This window comes from Puntigrus tetrazona, chromosome 14 (assembly GCF_018831695.1).
Source record: "Puntigrus tetrazona isolate hp1 chromosome 14, ASM1883169v1, whole genome shotgun sequence".
NCBI lineage: Eukaryota > Metazoa > Chordata > Actinopteri > Cypriniformes > Cyprinidae > Puntigrus > Puntigrus tetrazona.
In genome coordinates, this window is record NC_056712.1 from 17,424,402 (window position 1) to 17,448,017 (window position 23,616).

At 37.4% G+C, this 23,616-nt stretch overlaps 1 protein-coding gene across 5 annotated transcripts in view; it reads right to left on the reverse strand.

The window, feature by feature from the left end:
- mid2 (midline 2) overlaps nucleotides 1-23,616 on the reverse strand; it is a 121,502-nt gene that overhangs the window by 55,972 nt on the left and 41,914 nt on the right. For 3 of the 5 annotated variants that reach the window (XM_043257278.1, XM_043257274.1, XM_043257275.1), the window contains exon 1: nucleotides 20,845-21,059. The exons of the other annotated variants lie outside the window; for them this stretch is intronic. The gene's annotated coding sequence lies outside the window, so the exon portion shown is untranslated. Of the gene's footprint in view, nucleotides 1-20,844; nucleotides 21,060-23,616 lie in introns of those variants that run through there. 5 annotated transcript variants of the gene reach the window in all.

Sequence of the window (23,616 nt, forward strand, 5' to 3'; positions counted from 1 at the left end):
GTGGCTTTTAACGATTTCCATCTCTGATGTTACATACAAATCAATGCAGAACTCCAAGCACACGTAAAAGGCTATGATCACATTGCCTTAGTCTATCACATTTCCCCGCACCTTCTGATCTAACAGCGACACCGTCCATCACCGTCCTATCATTCCCACATTAGGCTTCAGCTCCATCCTCTTAAATGGCTATTGAGCGTGTCAGAATCTTCAAGACACACTGCTCTACTGGAGCAGCAAGTTACTGCCATTTCTGACAAGCAACCTGAAGCCCCTGACTGCTTCTTAAAATTATCTGACAGCTCCTGTGAGGAGCCAAAAGCTCTTGAAGTCTGCATACATCCTGAGATCTTGTACTGAACCTTTAACGCGACAGGCACTTATGACGGCGAGCCAAGAAGGGCATGTGATTAAAGCAGCAGTGGACCAGGTGGAAACCAGATGAAGCCATTACTGGAAAAATTAAATAACATGCAGATATATGGTAATAAGAGCTTGTGTCCTTGTGGAATAGTCACCTTGATGGATAGCAAGAGGATTTTGTGCAAAAAATAATCCTTGAAAATTTGTGTTAAAGTTATGGTACTCAAAATAACAATGACAATTACGAAAATTATGATATTGTATTATAATAAATTATAATGTTGTAAATAATCTGCTTGACACTCCAGCACAGAAGGTGGAAGTATGGTACCTTAATGTTGGTTGCCATCCTTCATTAAATAAATAAGAAAACTGCCACTCAAAACAAAGATGATAGACCTGGAGAAAGTTTGGCCAGGTTGGGAGTTTTTCAATTCCGTAAAAAACACAGGCTGTTAGCACAGCATAAGCTGCGTCAAAAAATCATTCAAGATTTATGTGAACAGTGTGATTTGTGCTCATAAATGTAAAAACTGCATGAATGCTATTCTTAGGGACAATATGCAAGTTGCGAAGCATTTTGGACTGACAAATAAAATGAATGAAAATTGTGGAGAATTGAGAATTTAGGCAAATGCTCAAGCTCAGTCAAAAAAAAGAGATCAAATAAAGAAGCCTCATTTCCTTGCAATTACATCTAAAAGCATTAAAGTGAGCAAACACAACTGTTTTATAACTAACCACCTTGGAGAAGTTTGTTTGTTTCGCTGTAAAATACGTTAGAATTAAAGTCATCCAAACACAAGGGACTTATTACATTAGAAAAGAGCAAAAGTTTGCCTGGCGAACTGGCACTACTGCTAAGTGGTAAGTGGTATGCTATCTAATTTAAGACGACAATAAGTGGATTTGAAAGATAGGTGGCATTGCCATGACATTTGAATGCAAGCATGGGGAAATGGAACAATACAAATACTCAGAAATAGCCACTTTTATTAGTTTGCTTAAGCAAATCAGCAAGTAACGTGTACCTTCAACATGCTTTGTGTATGCCAAAAAACATTCTTTCAAATCTGGCAGCAACAGTATAGTTTTAGGCTTAAGCGAGCAAATTCGTGGACACTTTTTTTTTGCTCAAGAAATCAATGGCCCACAGAACAATGAGAGCATGCAACAATAATGACAATTAATAGCAATAGAGTACAGGTGCCAAAGCTGTTGTGCAAAACCTCTGTAATTTGCAGAAAATCACCATCGGCTGGTGAATAAATAAGATGCATTTGCAATATTTTAATATGAATGCTTTATGTTAGACCTCAAATAAATGAGTCTCTGGACTCATTCTCTCAAATGGCTTGGGCATGCGGACCATTCGTAGCTTATATGGGAGAAATGGCAGGACTCCGTGAAATGTCAGCGTCCAGCGTCCTCTACAGCGGGTCTAAAGTTTGAAATGAAGGTTTTGAAATGCAGCGAGAGAGTCAGGAGACTAAGCCAAAAGGTTTAGCATGTAAAAGTCTACTTTAAGTGTGACAGGCAGAAGAAGCATGTGATAGATTGAAGAAGTGGAGAAGCAAACAGTTTACTCCTTTCAAAGAAAGACACCACGTATAATCTGATTATGATGAAGTGCTCCATATGGAGGCTGATCAGAGTCTGCTTTTGCTCATGAACAGCCCCTCTCAAGCACAAACACGCACGCACACGTTCTCAGAGCTGAATCTGGTTTATTTGATCTGTTTTCGGCTTGATTAAGGCATTATTTTCCCCTTTGATGTAGACTCCGAATCAGAAAAAAAGACAGTCTCTATAAGAGATGACTCATATGGTAATGATTTAACAAAGTCACTTAGTGTTCAATTGCAGGCACGAGTACATCAGGTGTCTAACGTATTCGCTTAAACACAGACCTAGCCACACTGATGCTGATATATTTGCTAATAACATTCGAACGTAATACATCTCTCTTAAACAATCTTGCCACAGACCGTTCTAGAATACAAACACTAAGCAAAGCTAGTTTAAAAGATGGCAGTTGCTTTAATAGTCCTATTCTCGGGCCTCCTGGGACTCTATACTTTTCTGTGCCTGTTAGGACAGAAGGAAAAAGAAAAACCAACACTCATGCGTCACTGAGAGGTATGGCATTTCTGGAACAATAAGAATTAGCCTTGACTAAACAATAGGGACAGTTCACTTTTAAAAAGGCCCTAAGGACTCTTCTTCCTCGAATTATATGCATACACTGATAATGAGACAATGATTACTTACAACACATATAGGATCACTGACAATGAAACTTTCTCTACAAACTACGACTAATCTGCTACAATTTTTTAATGACTCTAAGATAATTATGTTCATAACAAGCATTTATGGTACATAGTTTTGGCTCGCTTATGCTCATGCTCAATAGGTTGCAGTTGCTTTTAAATCTATCTATCTATCTATCTATCTATCTATCTATCTATCTATCTATCTATCTATCTATCTATCTATCAGGGCTGCACAATTATTGGATTTTCTAATCACAATTACAATTGTTCAAAATCCACTTATGTTATTCTGTGTGCTTAAAGGTGTTTCCATTATTGTAATTTCACAATAATTTTAGTTTTAAAATAACATCATAATACCATTTACAGTTTAGTTTTTTTGTATTTAAAGAATAAACCAATCCAATGTATAATTGACTTCTGAGGCTTAATACTGTTGAAAAGCCATAAAGGTTTTTCAGATAGATTGTTTTCTACTTGTACAAATATGGCGTGCAGTTGCTTCAATCTATACATCTATCTATCTATGCATCCTGGTCCTAATTATTCATTTAAAAAGCAAACTCAAGGAGAAACAAAAAACTGTCCATACTGTAGGAGAAATATGTTCATACAATGCAAACTCAATTTGGGTCAGAAATTCAGGCTAGTAGGAAATTCAGCATATCACATTATATCTCTTTTTCATACCAGCAATATTTCACCTAGTAGCTGACCAACATGAATTTCAAAGCAGTAATAACTAAAGAGCAATAACACGCCAATCCAATATTCCACATAATAAAGAGCTATCCGATTTATGCTGAAATTAAACATTTCCTTTTGGATTTCAATATGAAGTGAAACTAGTAGGACACCTTAATCCTTCATAAACCTGTCATAACGCCGACCTCCCATCCAAATGGCATTATATAGGCCATTCCAGTCAGGACACAAGATAACTTACTGTGCTAGCCTGTCCGAAATGAGGAAGTATGTTGTTTGATGTTTGTAAGTGGCTTACTATGGAGCTGGGTGGGCCAGTGGGTCAGACTCCGCCCTGCGGCCCAGACACTCTAATGGAGCCATTTATCTCCTGTCAACCTGCAGCTGGTTACCGGTTCCCCACTGCCTCCTCTGCCGCTTGAGTAGCCAGGCAGCTGGAATCACGGGCAGAGAGGAAGTCTAGACCGGACACAGCACCACTGGAGCACTACTGCAGCCCCACACCTCACGGACGGCTGAAGACACATCCATTAAAAATGAGCCACTGGACTTCGGGGATTCCCAGAGCTCTGCTGTTAGGACAGGTGCCAGGGAAGCCATTCGCAGTTTATCACCTCTGAATTTGTTACGACTGACCTGCCGGCAAGCAGAGCGGCAGCTGATGTGAGCAGAAGGGGTGTTTAAGAAAGACGGGATTCCCAAGGGTGGCAAAATCTACCCCAGAGGATTCCTAAAAAGAACCATTTTGTGCTGAGTAGAGTTCTTGAATTGATTTACAGTCATCTGGAGATGAAAAGTTTTAGATTTTACTTCACAGGTTCTGCAGATCAGTGTATTGTTACAATGATTTATGAGATCTGTAAAGCACCAGTACATAAAAAGAAAAAAAAAAATCTCATATGCCATTGAATTAATGGTGCCTGCTGAAGCTAATACTGTTGCATATACTCATAGGAATGTTTATGCTACAGACATGAACGTCTCAAATAATGAGATTTTTTGAGCAGATGTCTACAGATCAGACTTAATGATGCATTTTCTCTTGGTAGATAACGAAAAGCAAAATTTGATCTTCACTATAAAAAATATTTTTGGTCTATAAATACTGCAAGTAAATGTAGAAATCACGACAATGGGAAGAAAAAAAGGTTGTTCATTCAGTGTCTGTGACTTGGTAAAGGCTATGGGTTATTATTAAATTATCCAGCATGCAATGGTCCAATAATATAAGCAATGTTATCAAATTATGTGCTAAATTGAAAATTGTGTGCTAATGTAATAAAGTATTTGTAGAACTTTATCTCAAGATTCAAAAACAGTTTATATCTAACAAGCTCATATCTTGAAATTGTGTATTTAAATTTTGCAATTCTGAGGAAAAAAGTCAGAACTGTGTGAAATATTCTAAAATTGAGATCTGAATTTAATATATACAGTATATATGTATATACACAATATAATTTAATTATAATAAATATAATTATAATAAATTATATAAATAAAACAAAAATCACCCTTACGTGATCAGCTGACATGCTTCATTTTGAAATAATCCCTTAAGAGAAACTCTTAAGTCAATGTCAATGCAAAAATGCTCCTTCACTGCATTACTATGTAGCTGTGGGAAACATTTATGAGAAGCTCAATCCCACGAGAGTGCTGGAGTGAATAAAAGCATGCAGGTGTGTTTTAATTGAAGTGCTTGGCACAGCTCTTCACCACAGCAAAAATTCACCATTCTCCCATCCACCTTCAGCTGCTAAATCTTGCCGCTGTATAAATATGACACACGCTACGGAGAGCCCACACCGAGTAATAATCTCCTCACCCGCAGCTAACGCTTTGAGCCGAACAGGTGAGCCATAGTGCGAGCGCAGGCACCGAACATGTGTCTTCTGTACAGTAAAGCTGTCCACGTAATAAGTGACATGCTGATTTTCTGCAGTGATTAGCATGAACAAAAGACGCGAGCGAGACAGAAACGAGCTGCAGGACTTAGTATGCACTGAGCATTCCTCAAATATCAAATGAGAACAAAAGGTTATGGATGTTAATTACAAATTACAGGATTATTCCACCGACGACTTCATGTGGAACTGAGACATGTCGCTAATTAAATAAGCGTTCTGAAGTACACAGCGGTGCTACAACTGGGCCCAAAGGGTGAATACGCCTTTAACAGGTTGAAGTATTGCTTAAACAGGCGGTTTATTTCACTTCCCGTGGGACAGCGTAATAAGGGTATGTGTTAGGTCTGTTTTTAGATGCACCGCAGCGAGATTTCAGCTGCGAGTGGATAGCTTGGCTTCAACACAACCAAATCATGTCGCCACACAGGGAGAGTCAACACAAGGCTGCCTCCTTCCCAAAAGTAAGTGGTCAGTGTCTCAAACCATAAGTGCTGCTTTATTTATTTTTAATGTCAAAGCTTGAAATAGAGGGCAGACTTGGATAATTGCAGTGGATGTGTTTTTATAAGGATACACAATGGCTGTCTGGTCACCAAGGTCATAGATGGCCATTCACATCATGCGCTTTCTCCACTTCTGAAAGGGCCATACTCAACCGTTTGCATGTTTGGGGTCAGTAAGATTATTTTAATACTTTTAAAAAAAGTCTCTTTTACTCACCAAGGCTATCATTACACTTGAAAATAACTTGAATATTTTTTAAAATACAATTTACTCATGTGATGCCAAAGCTGATTTTTTAGCATCATTTCTCCTGTTTTCAGTGATCCTACAGAAGTAATTATCCATTACTTTTTACTAAATAACGATATAAATTTTGTAGCATTATTTTTTTTTATTTTTGTGTTGTGTATAATGAAGGCCAATTATTTAATTGCATTTATGCCAGCTCTAAAAAGTCTGTGAAAGCCTTCAAAAACCCTGAACGAACAAAACTTTAGCAAGAACTGTTTTGAATAGCGCTGTCAAACGTTTAATCGTGATTAACTGCATCCAGAATAAAGGTTTATTTACGTATGCATATATTTTTTTATGTTTATATAAACACACACACGCGTGTATATATTTAGAAAATATTTAATGTATATGTAATGCAATTATATTTGATATAGAAACATATATACATGCATGTGTGTGTATTTATATGTAAATAATAAATAGACAGTACGCACTCATTTACTATGTAAATGTTTGATTTTGAATGTGATTATTTGGGATTAATCGTTTGACAGCGCTCGGTTTAAAGTTTCTAAATATTATCTCATTGGCAATAGAACTTAATTTTTTCCCCCACAAATATTGATTTCTTACAAGTACAATAAAAACAGAGCTGTTAAGTAAGCGGAATCATTAATAGGAATCGGAACCAAAGTCATTAGATTCTTTACAATTCCAGTCACTCTTCTCATCCAGAGTAACAATCCCCAGAGGTGTGCTTTGCTGTATTTTCAGCAGATCATGTTGCACATCAAATGTGTCACATAAAACATAGTGACAGTTTTCCACACCAAGAGTTCAGCTTCTGCTTCACTGGCCTCAGCTCATGTTCTCCACATCTGCTCACTGATACTGGGCTGGCTTAATCAAACATGTGATTCTATTCATAGAATGTAAACAGTGCAGTGGTGGCTTAGTTTTGTGGAGATCAGGGCAATGACCACTGACTAGAGATTCAACGCTCTGGCGTCTGCACAAACACGGATGGGTAACCTTCATGATCGAAGATCGCGGATCCAGGTCAGAGCCCATCTGGTGCCCTACCACTCGAGAATAACAGGGTTGTGAAATGATGGAGAGGCTTCCTTTGTCCCAGATATGGAAGTGGCAGGATCTCGATGTGAGAGGGAGGGGAAAACGCCGGTGGAAACGTGTCTGTGTTTCACAGCACGCCGAGGTCACAAACTGAGTTTTTAAAAAATGAAGTGTGTAATTTTTTCCAAGAAAAGCCATTTGTAGGACGTCTTTCTCAAACACTGTGATTCTGTGGTGCTTTTGAAAACAATGTTTTGGTGCTCTGAAATGTTGATTTCTGGGACACAGTTGTGTATGGGGCAAAAGTAAAACGTCAGTGTTTAGAAAACCGTTTGTATTTCTGCCGCTGCTAGTGGCACAGCTATTACATACTTCAATTTTAACAAAACAGCATCTTTACACCTAAAATAGTCCCACTTTATATTAGGTGGCCTTAACTACTATTTACATTTAAATGTACTTTTTGTGTACATGCATGTTTTTACTTTGAATTTATATATTTTTTAAATGCCTATATGTACTTACATCTATAATTCATTTCTGTAATTACTTTTATAATTACACTGTTGACCCATCCCCTACACCTTAACTTACCCTTAAACCTTTGGCTATCACCAAACATGTCCCTAACCCTTAATAGCAGCATTAGTGTTTTGTAATACAATATGAACAAAATAAGTACATTGTACTTATCTTTTGGTGCAATTACATAGTAGTTAGGACCACCTAATATAAAGTGTGACCCCTAAAATAAATAAATAAATGAACGAAAATATGTAAAAAAACATTTCATGGATGTTTTACATTGTTAAAAATTCTAGAATTTTTCTTGCAATTTTATAAAAAAAAATTGTACAGTCATCAAAACAATTTATCGTAAAAAAACAACAACTTCATTGCTATTTTTGATTTATTTAATGCCTAAAGATCATCAGAGAAAAAAAATAGTACAAAAAAAAACAAACCTTAAACAAACCTACAATGATAATAAATGACGTTCTTTAAATTTTCAACAAAGAATCCAAAAAAAAGCATTGGGGTTTTCAAAATATTTTTTCAGTTGATTGGTAGTGTACATAAAACATAAATTTAAATCTAAACTAATATAATAATCATTAAAATGCATGCACTCTATAGTCATTGATCTACCATCAATGTGCCATGAAAAATGTGACTTTTTTTTCAAAGGAGCTTATCACTGGTTTATTTCCCTGAACAATCTTCAGCCCGGAATTGAGGTCAAAACCTCAGTTTCACTACAACGACAGTTTCTGTTTGTAAAATTAATTATTTACCACCTGCGGATGGAACCGATGCCAAATAGACCAATCACAGCAGCGTTAATACTCTAGAAAGACTTTGCTGGAGAGGTGTCTAACACTAACAGAATACCTTCACACTTCCTCTTTCCGCTACTCGAAAGCACGTCCATTATTGATGTGCATTTGCTCTGGTGAGAACAAAAACGGGCTAAAAATGCAAGCCAAAACCTCATGAAACTTTAAGGCCAGATTACAGAGAACCAGGCTAAATTAAAAAAAAACGAGCTGCTGAAAGTTGGTTACATTTACTGCCCTGGTGTTCCTGACACGGACTGCTGACCCCATTTCTTCACCTCAAGTACCTTCAGGGAGAAGACAGAGGTGAGAACTTGAAGGAGTGCTTGCGCCGCTGTGTCCAATGTTGAAGCGAATCCTCAGAGGTACGAGAACAAACTTTCCCATTGGAGCCAACAGAGGAGAATCAAAAGCTTTTAGGATACGGTTCAGCATCAGAGCACATAAAGATTCTTTGATTCCTCCATTTTACATCGAATCGCAAACATTAAAGATAACGGCAAGTTACTCTGAAGTGTTCCAGCCTGATATTTTCAGTCATATTCTTTAATACTTCCTCTATTTCACGCGTTTTGGAGAACAAGACGCGTTGAATATCCAAACATTAGTAGGTCTGGTTCAGCGTTGCGGTGAAGGTCCCCGCTGACATGCATTAAGGATTTGATCAATGGGGAGTGTAAACATGCAAAAGCTGCGGCAAATCCTTTCGTTATGCCGCACCGCAAACACACTTGCGCTCGCAAAAATTCATTTACAGTCTCCTTTCATTTCTAGTTTGCTGACACAGGGCGCGGAACGTGTGACACAAAATGTGCGAGGAACTGACGACCGAACTAATGCCGTACCTTTCCGCTAAAATTCCCATAAATATGCAAATGTTCCCGTAGTTCGAATGAAATGCAGCCTGTGCCGCGCATAAATGGCAATCTGATGGGTTGCTGCGCCGAGTCTCAAATGTACTAATCTGCATTCCCATCTGACAATAATGAACAGCAGAATCTGCTACAGTATCTCTGATCCTATCCAAATACTTATGATATTCAAAACAGGTGCTTTCATATTTTACTATATCTGGAGTTAATAACGGTTGCCACTACCTTGTTCTTTTGTCTTGTGTTTTATTATTGAGTTTCGATGTGCAAGCAGCGTTGGGTTACTTTAAAAAAAGAATTAGTTACAGTTACTAGTTACTTCCCGCAATGAGTTACATCATTCTAAAAGTAACTAATTACCAGGGAAAGTAGCTATTTATATACGTCAACGTCCCCAATATAAATATGTTAAATTAATGAAAAGGACAATAAATAAATTATTATTCTAATAATAAATCATAATAAAAACGGCAAGGTGCTAGGGTTTACATACTGAACCCGTGTTTTAGCACCGCTCAGTGGACATTTCTCTGTGAAACCGTGGAAAAACATGCAGTAAGGACACGCATTTCTATGAGACCAGGTTGCAAATAATGTGTCTTTCCCAACCACTTTTAATTCATTTTTAGCCATCCACACAGATTTTATGAACAGCATGAAAAATAAATTGTGTGAAAGTGCAGTTTTGGATTCAGTATTGCATGACCAATCAAACGGGCTGATTAGCTGATGGCCTTTCTCTCGGTTTTCTATGAGCCTTCTTTGCGAGCTGAATGCTTATGTAACCTTTCAAACCCACCCAGCGTTTCCTCAAGGCTCTAAACTAAAATGATTTCTGAGATCGCATGCTGGCCTTTCTCATTCAGAAACTTATAATAGAGAGGGGTCACTTTTGAAAATAAAACCCAGTCAATGAACCCCCGGCTGGTGAAGTTCCCAATATAAACAATTCTACTGAAAATGTAAATTTCGTATGCACTCTTTCCTGGAGTCTTTAATGTATAATCCACTGAGGCCTTTGCTCAGAGTACAGCTGAAGCGATCAAGAAAATCCATCTTTTAAACCCTGGATCATCGCCAAGAAAGACAAGCAAAGCGCAGTGTTTAATACAAGAAATCTAACTGAGGAAAGATTTGGGATCGGGGTCTCCCTCAGTCTCATTATTAAGCCACAGAGCCGGCCTGCACATGAACCCACTGTACTCAGATAACTCCTCTGGGAACGAGGAAATGAGAAAATTAATAGCTTGAATCAATATTTGGGTGTTTCTTCAACTAAAGGGACTTGTGACCCTGTGGACCCTGTTAAAATTATTATATTAAAATGCAATTTACACACTCACACTTATTCATTTAATTTGAATTTTAATAGAAAAACAGAAGGTATATAAATATTTATAAGGTTGCAAAAAATAAAGGATTTCTGTTTTAAAGAAATGCTGAATTTTTATAATTTTTTCACAATCTGAGAAATCTTGAAAACGTTTTCATTAAAAATAAAATAATAATAAATGTAAGTGATTCAGTATATTACATTTATATGGATGTAATTGGTGCTGAAAACTCAGGTTTACAACACAGAAATAAATTACATTTTTCAATTTAAAAAATACTTTAACAGAATATATTAACATATATTAACAACTAAATTGGATATAATAAAACATTAAAATTGTGCACAATTGTGTAAAATTGTATTAATATTTCATAATATTACTTCTGTATTTCATATCAAATATTGTAATGCAAGGAAATCGAATGGTTTCCAATACCGTAATTGCAATAATTCCAAAGGGTGCTTAAAATGATTTTTTAATTATAATCAATCTATAGAACATGCTGCAAGTCAAAGAATCACCCATGTACTAACAGAATGAAGGTTCTGGTTCTTGTGCTCCTATATCTCTATATATCTTATATACTAGCCCTTCTTGCATCCGTGTGCTACAACGTGTGGCCCTGCGGGTGCTGTGCGATCAGCCAACAATCGGCCTCAGATAACATGTGCAATCACTCGGATCAATGTCCGCACATACACTCCTCCACTGAAGCACCCATATATATAAAAAAAAAAGCCATCTCCGCACAAGTGCTGCTGCTGCTGCTTATTAATAAATAAACGTCTGTTTGTGAGGTGTTACAAGGTTGCTAACTCATGCAGAAGGAGGGCAGATAGCGAGGAAAAGAGTGCAAGGGAAGTGCAAGACAGACGTGTCGGAGATGTTGGCGTGTTTCCAAAGACCCCCAGAGATGTAGTACCCCTCCTGCATTTGGCTGTAGGAGATGCTATTTATAAGCTGCTGTAATGTTTGGTATTTCCTCTGGGGATGGGGCAGGGAGAAGGCATTGTTTTCCTTGGCTGACTTTGATTGTTTTGCTGATTCTTTTTGTTGAAATGTCAAAGTCTTGCTGTTCCGTTTATGCATTTCCATTTGTGTTGAGTTGAGAAGGCCATTATTCCCCCCCCACAACCCATCACAGTCATGCTGTTTATGTTTTCTCCCATAGACTGGCACGACGGTCTAAAGTATTACATTTTATGTTCGTTCAACACCCTGCGGGCCTCACATTTAACACTGTGGATTCAACACGGACTAAACAATGGCGATCAAACGGAGAACAAATGCCAGAGGAAGACCAAGTGGTTTGCAAGATTATTGGCTTTATGAAGCTCCATGAAGTCCAAGCAAATCAACACTAGGTGCCAAATCAAAGAAAACGTAGTGTTATTTCCTTTTTCAAGTTTAAAGCACACTACTAGTGGTCGATAGGAATTACAGTAAATACAGTAAAATTGTTTTCTATTTTAATATATCTGAAAATGTAATTTATTCCTGTGATGTAAAGCTGAATTTTCAGCATTATGATGAGGTAAGAATCGTTTTAATCTACATTTGAATACTTTTTTTGTTCAAAATAGCTGCTTAATATTTTATTTTCATACTCTCTGATGTGTAGAAAGTTACAAAGAACAAAATTAATTTCAAACGGAAGATATTTGAAACAACCTTTAGTGGTGCTTTAGATGAATTTAATTGTATCCTTGTTAAATAAATGTATTAATTTCTTAAAAAATCTAAATCAAATCATACTGACCTCAAACTTTGATTGGAAGTGTACATAAAACACAAAATACGTACCAGCGAGTACATATCACTGCAATTTCTACCAAAAAAACATTAAGAGGCAGTAAAGCGGCAAGTACTTGTAATTGTTTTCGTGCACAGTTATGATTACAGCTCCATGTTTCGCTTTCCGGATTCAAGAAGGATGCTGAATCCTTGGGTATGAATCTCATGAAAAACACGACTTATAATGAAAGAGCTCAAAGATGAGAGATGGAAAAACAAGCTAAAACACCACCTTTGTTAATTGTATCTTGCAGGTTCAGGTGTAGTGCAGGTAGCATGTTATTTTAAAACGTCACAAAGCATTAGAGTCAAAGCGAAACATCAAATATGTCGCAAAACGTTGAATGCCTACGCCGAGCTAGGCCCATCAAAACAGCATTTTCATATAGAAAATTTAAAGGTGCAGCAGCAAAAATACAATTTTTGGTACTTTTGAGATAAGAAACCATGACTAACATTATCATCAGATTTAAATATTTAAATTCGATGAAAGTGTATGAAATATGGCTTATTTTACACAAAACTTTCTGTATTAGCTGTGATGCGCGCTCCACCTGAAACACGCAGTGGTTATTCAGCACAGTTCAATTTCTGCTTTTTTTCTATATTGAATGAGATAATCAGCCATCAAACAGACAGCTTGAGAAAAATATGCTCCGACACAATAAACTATAGATAGCATTCCGTGGCTAGAAACACAAACATATGGCTCGTTTGTATTCATAATTCATGGATTATGCATCGCATAAATTGCAGAGAGCTTTTCAGTCATGCTCCATAATCCTGCTCTGCCTTAAGTTGGGCTGTTACTGAGCCGACGGAGAGCGTAGGAGTCCCCGTTCTCTGTGTTCACATGACGGCGAGGTGAGTAAGTGTGAGCGAGCTAGCTCTTCATCCCTTCTCTTCCTCCTACCTGCTCTCCGAACCTCTGCCTGTATTCCTAACAAAGGGCTGTAAATCCACGGGGCTCAGCTTAAATGTGCAGAGCTCCTTCTGCTGAGAGTCGAAAGTAAACATGCGAAAGGTGAGGAGGAGTTATGCACGTGGATTTATTTTGTGGTTTTATACGGTCATAAATGAGTCAAGAGCAGATGATGCGGGTGCTGAAATATGGACCGGTCTCCGGAGTGCATGCCACAGCCTGTGCAGCATTATTAAATCACAGTCAACACGGAATCGAAATGACCCGTGTTTACTTGAGAAATGTTTTTGGGATTTCCTTAATGTCTCACGATTCATCAGCATACATTATTCTTAAAAAAAAATCTTTTCGTTTTCATAATCGAATGACTATCTCTTTATTTTCTTCCAAATATTTCTATTAATTCATGTAATTCATCATTAATGCACTGCAAATGCCATTTCACACCATAAACCTCTTGCTTTTAAAAGTGGGAAAGATTATTTTAGTGTTTTTTGGAAAAAAGCCAAAACTGCATTTATTCGATAAAAGAAGTAATACTGTAAAATATTACAATTGTTTTCTATTTCAATATATATTTTAAATGTGAGGGTAAAAACGAATTTTCAGCAGCCATTTTTAGTGTCACATGATCTTTCAAAAATCATTTAATATGCTGCTCACATTAATATTATCAATGATGAAAAAAGCTGTGCTGCTCAATGTTTTTACATTATATAGATTTAATGCATTATTCTGGAAAAAACATTAATTTATTTCTATATAATAAATAAATAAATAATGATATATATAGTGTGTATACACTGTTTTTGTTTACATTTTGTAATCAAAATACCATTTATTACACTGAAAAAAATATGGTGTGTTTTAAACTTCATGTCAACATATAAACAAGCAGATTCAGATTCAACAAATACTTAAGCGAGCAATAACTTGCTAATCCTTTGAATGATTCATTTCATATTCCCAGCTTAAAAGAGTCATTAGTTTGTGAATCAGTTTGTTTTTATGTGCAGCCGGTGGTGACAACTCAAAGAAAGACACGTAGAACGTCTTATTACGATATTAATCTCGCACTGCAAAAATTTCTCTTTGCTGCTCCGTAGATTCAGTAGGAAACGCCTCATATACTCTTACAGGATCAAAGTAAGTATCTGTGACAATGCTTATATTTATACAGTATAAAAGCTGCGCTTGTGTGTCTGCTAGAGTTGAAACGCGCACTTTGTGTGTCTACAATCAGAACGCTGAGCCACGCTCCACCCTGTCTGTGCTTTACCGGCCCCCGGAGGACGAAGTTCTGGGGTGAGGGTGGATGACGGCACCGCCTGACCACCGTGCCAGGTGAGATCACAGGATGCAGGCAGACACACGCATATGTACGGGTACGGCAGCTGGCTCTTAACAGCCACAGCGGGAGCCTCCCTCAGCTGCCGCAGGAAACTCCTGACCTCTCGCCTGCCTCCACCTCCACGGCAGCACAGACGATTAATCCCATATGCTCACCTCTGCCTCCACCAGCACAGAGGCGGAGAAGATGTGGGCCACTCAACTGGCTTACAGCTGTATAGTGTATACAATATATATCTGGCTGTCAACAGCATAGTGCGGGTTTTATGAAGGTAAATTTAAAGGGACAGCGCACCCAAAAATGTTAATTCTTTCATTCACCAATTCAGTTTTTTCCTGTGTTTACCACAAAAGAAGATATTATGAACAATGTTGTTAACCGAACAGTTGCTGGTAGCCATTGACTCAATGGAAAATACAATGGAAGTCAATGGCTACCTCTGGTTAACAATTTTCAAAAAAATCTACTTTTGTGTTTAACAGGAGAAAGAAACTTCCAGGTTTGGAATAGCATGAGGGTGAATGAATGATGAGAGAATTTCAAAGGTGACTTTTTTTTAATTTTTTTATAAAGCATAAAAATATGAGTACGTATTTAAGAACTCTTCTCTGATTTAAAACCTTTCAAGATCTCAATTTTTGCAAGGGCAAATTGAGACATTCTAAGACTTGCAGAAAACCTTGACAGAAAACATCCGGTCAACTGAAGATCTAATAGTTGCTGCCAATGCATCGATTTTTACATAATCTGACAACGTAAATGATGACTGGTCCCAAACGCCAAGTTTAAACAAATTTCACAGTCTTTCCTTAAAACGAGCACCGAAATTGTAATCAAATTACAAATTTAGACTGTCACCACTAATTATAACAGCTTTTCAGATGGTCGAAACCTTTCCGGAGCACTTACAATCCCATGATTTGAAATGGATGTGCTCGTGGTTTGAGCCTCTACAGAGACATGCCTGGCCTTGAACAGACCAGAGCCCATTTCCTGCTGAGCTGCTGTTTGCTGGAGGAAGTGGCAAAGCTGCAGTGGAACAGCCTGTACATGAGCACCCGCCCCCAGGGTCAGCGGTCCTGTGAGAGTCAAGCGCCTATCTCACTCCCAGCGTCTCACAGCTCAGTGCTCCTCTCTGGAAACGGCAGGGTGGAGATCAACATAGGCAGAAAATCCAATTAAGCCTCATTATTTTTTCAGGATACACTCAGAAATGTGACACACACAAGCTGAAATTTAGAGGCAGCAGAAGTCCCAGGACCAGAGGCAAAGTGAAAGCATCCGGTGTAGCTCAGAGGTGCGCAGCGGTGAGGAAAAGCGACAGCATCACATTAGCAGTTTCTTTTTTTTTTTTTTAAGTTATATTTATGGGCTTTATTGGTGCCAACTTATTACCTGTTACCCATTGGTGCCAACGCATTGGCTGTTTTTATAGAAACATTCAATCTCAGACTTGATTTAGTTTAAAAAGTCTTCAATTGGAAGCATACAGTGGAAGTAGTTTAGTAATGCTAATTGGATGAAGTCTAAAAATGCAAAAAAACTGATTATCAGCTGTTGTCATGTAAATCGGTGTCTTTTTTTATTTGCTGTGCATAAGAATCAACAATTACCTTTCAAGCGTGTGATGCATTGTTTCTCCTGATTGCGATTACTGTGTGTATAATATAACGCTCTGTGTATCAAAAACAATGAAACATTTTAAGATACACGCTACTTTGTTGAAGTCTGGGGTCAGTAAGATGCTTTTGAAGTCTCTTTTATGTTCACCAAGGCTGCATTTATTAATTTTAAAACAACGGTTTTCTAAATATATTTTAAAATGTGGTTTATTCCTGTAAAATCATTCTAATATGTGGACTGTAATCATATTTTTGTGGAAGCTGTAATACATTTTTAATTGAAGCATTCTTTGATGTAGGCTATACGGTGTTCAAAAGGACAACCTTTACTCGAAATGCAAATCTTTTCTAACAACATAAATGCGATTTAATGTGTCCTAGCTGAATAATCTATTTCATTTATATTCAGAAAAATGTGACCTTGAACTTTTTGTATGGTAATGCAAAACTAATCGAGCATTTTTGCATTAAACAGAATTCTCAATGTGTCCGTTCGGAAGAAAACAGTAAAGAAAGCATGATTTATTTTAACTGGATTTTTATATGATGCCGTTTGGAGCTACTAATAACGGCAACCATTTCAAGCCATTTAAGAGCAAATACATATCACCAGAAGGCATAGCCAAGCCCTACTTCTAAAATACGAGATCTGTTTATGGAAGAACAAGAGCTATTCTGTTCAAAACCTACCTGTTTTGCTGAATGTCTGCAGCTTAAAGTAATCAGCCGATTGTAGTCTTGATACTCATTTATTATATATGACAGTCTTAATGTGGTGCGCTTAAGCCGACTGTGAACCACACAAACAAACCATGGGTCAACATCAAGACCATCCTCAATACCCACATGCCTCATGAATGCACAGTACGGCGCTGAGAAATAACCAAGGATTTAAACAGGATCATCACGCCCTGAATAAAACATGTGACTGGAAGCATGTGATCAATATGCAACACCTTCATTAGGTACACAACGACCTATACTCCACGAAGCGATGAGATTTACACGTCCCCTCCGTGAGCGGACACGATCAGCGCGGCATCTGCTAGAGACTGTGCGAAATGTACCCTTCACGCTCCTCTCTGAGCCAGTCCAATCCAGACGCAGTCCCCAGCCGGCCCCTCTAGAGGCTCTCAACAGCTCTATGTGAGCTGAATTTAAGGCCATATGATGTAGTGTTTCCTACCGCTGCTCTGATAATTCCCATAATATAGCTAATGTATCATCAAACGACGCCGTTTGTGTGTTTGGTTCTGAATGCAGTCGGCAAAGACAATCCGAAAAATACCTGTTGCGCAAGTTTTGCGCAACACAATTTTTATCTCCTCTCATTCAGCCCGCGAGCAAAGCGAGTGGAGTACAATTTCTTTTTGCCGAGTAGAACCGGCAGCGGCTGAATAGCGGTGCAGGAAACTCTGTGTATCTGACCACGATGAATGCGAAAGGTAATTTGAACATCAGGGACAAATAATGGGGCGAGAGATGAAGAAGCATAAACATCTACGGTATTGGGCAAAAAGGTTGCATGCACGGCAAGCTAAAAATACAGCTAACTATTATCGACAGGAAGGGTGCGAGCTCTAAATGTTGTGAAAAAGTTATTGTTTCTGTTTACAGCCGTTCTAACGGAGTTCCTCGTGGAATGCTGACAACAATGCAGACTCATAAAATACAGCCACACCTGCCTGCTTCCAGCGAAGGGAGCTTAAACTGCCACATTCCTGATTTTGAAATTGCAATGCATTTTAAGCATAGTAACAAAGTGTAGAGTGCATAATAATGCATGTGTATCATTTACTAACACTATATTGTTATGAATATGGCTGGGCAAATATGTAGTCAGATATAATATATATATATATATATATATATATATATATATATATATATATATATATATATACACTAAGCACTTAATCAAAAGTGACATTATAATGTAGAACATTTTTATTTAACATCAATTTTAAAGAAACCTTGAAAAACTATATCACATTTTTATTTTTCATCATTAATAATACATGTTTATTGAGCAGCAATTTAGAATATTAGAATGATTTTAAATGATTGTGACACTGAAGACTGGAATAATGAAGCTATATAATATAAATAAATTTTTCACTGCATTTTACACACATTTTTAAATCAAGTTGACAACCACGTCTGTTTGATCAATAATTTTTCCTAAAGATTTATATTTAAAAAAAAAAAAAAAGCAAAACCTGTTTTATATAGTTCACGTTTAGTTTTTCTTGCATGCTGCTGCAATATAACCACATAAATATAAATGGATCAATTAAAACAACAGTGCTTCCAGCTAAAAAGGCATTCAATTTACTTTTCGGGTTTAGAGTGAAGTATTTTTTCCAGTAGGCGCTATTACAATAATAGAATTAAATGATAAAACGCCATTTTGTGGTTGCCCTTTGACCACACAACAGTCCATCATACTTTTCTCCATGCCCTAGAGACAAAAACAATGGCGAGGGCAAAAAAGAAACAAGGTTCAGCCCATTTCAGCCTTCTGTTACCCGGCACCTCATATCATCTAATTACGCTGTTATTCATGTGTAATTCAGCTGAGAGAACGTGTCATGTCACGAGCCACAAGAGCGTAAAAAAGAGGTGCCTTCAAAACAAGTGTACACTCAGTTTGTTTTGCTCAGAGAGTCGCAGTGGAACAAAAGTCGTATTTTTTTAAGAGCTAACCATCCCCGTTTTAGCTGGCAGCAATCTAAGCCTGTATAAAAGAACATGAAGGGACCGACAGCCATGGTGTACACGCCACTAAAGATCACTTTTAGGAATCCTAGTCATAAATGTTAAATGGTTTAGCTTACGTTAACCAACAGTAGTGCTCTTTCAACACATCAGATCAATCTGCCACATAATCTTTTAAAATTGACAGCTGCTAAATGACATTTTAATGACCTTCAGCTCAGGGTCTGCCTACGGGGCGTTCTGCATGCCAGCGGAACAATCAAACCCCCGAATACCTGCTTTCTGTTAAGGGACTCTGACAGCCTTTGATGAAAGCTCGGCAAAAACACGCACTTACAATAGACTTTATATTGTAAAGCAAAGTGCAAACAATCACTTGCAAATCAAAAACAGCTGAGGTACGAAAACCGTTAAACTGGAGTCCTGAGATCAATCTTCATACGAACCGCTGTTGATGGGATTTATGCTCGGATTCGAAAAAAGTAGTAACATGGGTTTCCTGCGATCGCAAACGTCAGTGAGTAATGCTATACTAAAAACAACACGCTACAAATACTAGCAACATTCTTTCAGAGTGAAAACATTTTCTCAACTTGTTTATAGCAGGTGAGCTTTTCTCCCCCCCCAAGGAACTTTTTTGAAATTATTATATATAAAAATATACGCACAGCGGCGGATTACGATCATCGCGTTCTTATATGTTGTTTAAACTCACTTCTCACTCTGATCGAGCAGCTTTTATCCAATTTGTAAATTAATCGTAAATATCACCGAAGAGCGAACGATCAGCAATACAAAACGTCTTACATCCGCTAATAATTTTTGATGATCAGGCACATTTTACCGAAATCGGATGCAAATGGGATTTATGTCTTTTTAAAAAATATTTGCAATATCATTTATTTGAACATTTTTTAAATATGTGGTCCCTTGTAGGGTTACTGAGGACCCCTAGTGGGCCCCGGACCCGCTCTTAAATTCCAAAACAGTTGAAAAAAAAAAAAAAAAATATATATATATATATATATATATATATATATATATATATATATATATATATATATATATATATATATATATATATATAATAAAAATCTAAATATATAAACAAATAAAGAAAAATAGAAACTTTCCAACGTGATCAAAAACAAGATTATTCAAAAGCCATCGTTGTTTTCCATATTTTTAATGTTAAGCCCATAGCAAATGAAACGTGTTTCAGCATCTATGTACTATAATGGACGATTATATATATATATATATATATATATATATATATATATATATATATATATATATATATATATATATATATATATATATACGATCACATACAAATACATAGATGCGCAAATCCCACAATATTCAGATTATGAGAGTAGGGTATATCACACTATTTTCCATTTATCTCTGCCTACGAGAGAACATCACTGCTGATCACAGCTAAAATAACAATACAATGTTAGTCAGCATCTCCAAACAGGCGTTCATCCGGACACAGCCGATAATAGCGTCGAAACACGGCGCAAAAGAGAACTATCAGGTTAAGAAGTAAAACACAACGACTCCACTGCGCTGTTTCCCAATATCTAGCGAGCCCACTACCTAGACAGCATTTTCAAGCGTCTACGATGCCCCAGAACACTGTCTAGGCAAGTATCTCAGCATGTTTTGCAGCACGGTCCTGGTTTACGAAACGATTAAAACTTCTCCGCTTTTAGGCTACTTCAGGATGCACTAAAACTACATTTATTCTCAGTTTAAATCCCGTCCAACGCGCAACTAACTACAGCACAGCGCGACACGAGACCGCGTACTCACATACCAGCTTTAAATGTCGAACATTCTTTTCTTCTGTCATCTTGAAAGGAACCAAAAGAAATCTCGATGTCGGAAAACAAGAGTGACTGTCTCGACGCGCAATCCTCCGCGACGCAGTATGTCTCGAGAACGCAACTTTAGAGGAATGCGCGCAGCGCGAGCGCAGACAGACAATCGCAGGAAAGCGGGCTCCTCCCACCGGCTACACACGCGCAAAGAGTCTCCAAAATGATGGCTGTGAGCGGCTATGGTCTCCTTCAGAGTCGGGTTCTCGTTATTGGCTGGGTCATTAATCACCACGCGGCACCCCCGCGTCTCCAAAACGGTCAGAAATGCGAACCAAGATAGGAATTATGGGTGTTACGGTCGTCTGCGGACCTGAAAGGAACAGCCGTGACCCGTTTGTTACACCTCGCGTTTAACTGTGTATTAAAGCGGGGAGATGTGATATATTAAAGCTTATTATGAACGAGAATCCCATAGAGATGAATAGCAAACACGAACAGCTGGGAACAAATACAATCATAAAGGGGTCATTTGCGTTTCTCAGCAGGCTACGACAAAGGCACGTTTCTTACTCCAGTAAATATTATATAATTACGTTATTTCTATACAAGCACATTTTTTTTAAGTCTTAGCTTCAAAAAGCCATTGTATGGTGACATTTTTTTACAGTGGGATTAACTACTACAGGCTTTCCAGCAGAATGCAAAAACAAAACATTAAAAATGTAAAAAAAAGAAATATTAATTCTTTGGCCGGCAAAATCATACAAGCAATGAATCTGAACTTTATATAAATGGCAAACGAGACAATTTGGTGTAATGATGTGCAGACTGCACAACAAGTTCCGATTCTCAAATCTGATTGGCCAGGCTCGCCTGTGTACGACGGACTAAATGATTGCATTTTAAAAAGCTTTAAAATCCCAAACAAATTACTCGAATGCATCACAAGAATGCATTAAATACACAGCCAGCAGTTGGAGTTTATTAGCAACATCCTGATATTCAGCTAAGCAATGTGAACCTAATTTCCTGTTTTCCTGGGAAAAATCCGGCAAACTGCAGTAAACGCAGAAACGTCTAAAGGTATTAGCTGTTCAAGTATGAGCAGACCCCCTGTTGAGTGGATCCCACTGAGATAAGGCCACGCTGTCTTACCATGGGCTCCCAACTCACGTCTGGACTGTTATGCACGAACACTCAAAACATGAAAAATAAATCAAAACAAACAATTGCTAATTGCTTCCTGGGTTGTTAGTACAGAAATGCAGCGCAGTTGCAGATCTCACGACACTGCTGACAAAACAATTTACACTTGCAACGGAGTACGGAAATCAAGGGCGCTTGAATATGATTGACCCTTGCAGTGGAGGTTCAACGAGAGGTGGATCAGACCCACGGTCAACTAAGAAAACAAGACTTGAATACTGCAGTCGATTCATTTAATGACATTATTTGATAAAAAGCTGTCGCTAATAAATATGCTACGAACCGCAGCCATTTCGCATTGAGTTCCTCTTTGCAGCTGTTCGGAAGGCTTTATGCCAAGGTGGCCCAGATGCACCTTCACGCAAAGTTCAGCTCCTCCCGTAATCAAAAACACCTGAACCAGCTAATTAAGATCTTCGGGAACACTTGATAATTACAGGCAGGTGTGCTGGAACGGGATTGGAAGTGAATACCGAAGAAAGGCAGCTCTCCAGGAACAGGATTGGGCAGGTTTAGGCTTAAACCGCTTTCTGGAACTTTTCTCTTGCACCCAAGAGGTTGAGGTTTGGATGACTAGCGTGCAGTAATAACTCCTGCTGGTAGATGCCATAATTACACCGTCCTCAGAAAGGCCGCCGTGTATTTCGTTGTATGAATATAATAAATGTATGGAATTCATATATATGAGTTTGTAAAATGCATGTGCTTTTTAAAAAAAACTTGATGTATTTTTTTATGTAAGCAAGGACATTAAATTGATCAAAAATGACAGTTAAGACAGGCAATGTTTTTTTTTCTGTTTCAAATAGATGCTGTTCTTTTGAACTTTTCAAAGATAATGACTGATAACAATCAAATATTATTATGGTCCAGCTAATTAGCGTATTCGAATGATTGAAAGATCATGTTTACATGGACGATTAGAGTAATAATGCTGAAGCTTTGCATTCAATTACATTTCAAAAATTATTTTACATTACAAAAATATTTCCAACATATCAAAAAGGAAATGCATATATAATACAATAAATATGCATATGTAACATATATAATATAATAAATATACATATATGATATTAATAATAACAACATTTTTCTGTATCTATAAACAATTTAATATATAATTATGCTCTAATGATTACATACATTCCTATCCAATGTTTACATCTTGGTTTAAAAAAAAACTATAATACGGTAATATGTGTAAAAATGTAACTGAACAAACTTGTGTGGATAAAGATGCCATAATGGCGTCAAAGAAACTAAATAGGCTTTACAGCAAAATTCAAGCATTGAATAAATGATGAAACAAACAGCAATGAAACATCAAAGTCATAAAAGGTAACATACAGACATATCAAACCTTTGCATGGCCAAAAAAACGTATCATTCTAACTAAAAACTCAAATTTGATACAATTAATGTTTCATTACCAAAACCATTTTTTTTAAATAAACGTTTTCTGTCAGCTGCTGCATGCATACTGCATATTCTGTTAAAACATAAACAACCGATCACAGTGTGAGGAACTATAGTTTGTTCTCGCCACCTAAAATGAGTGT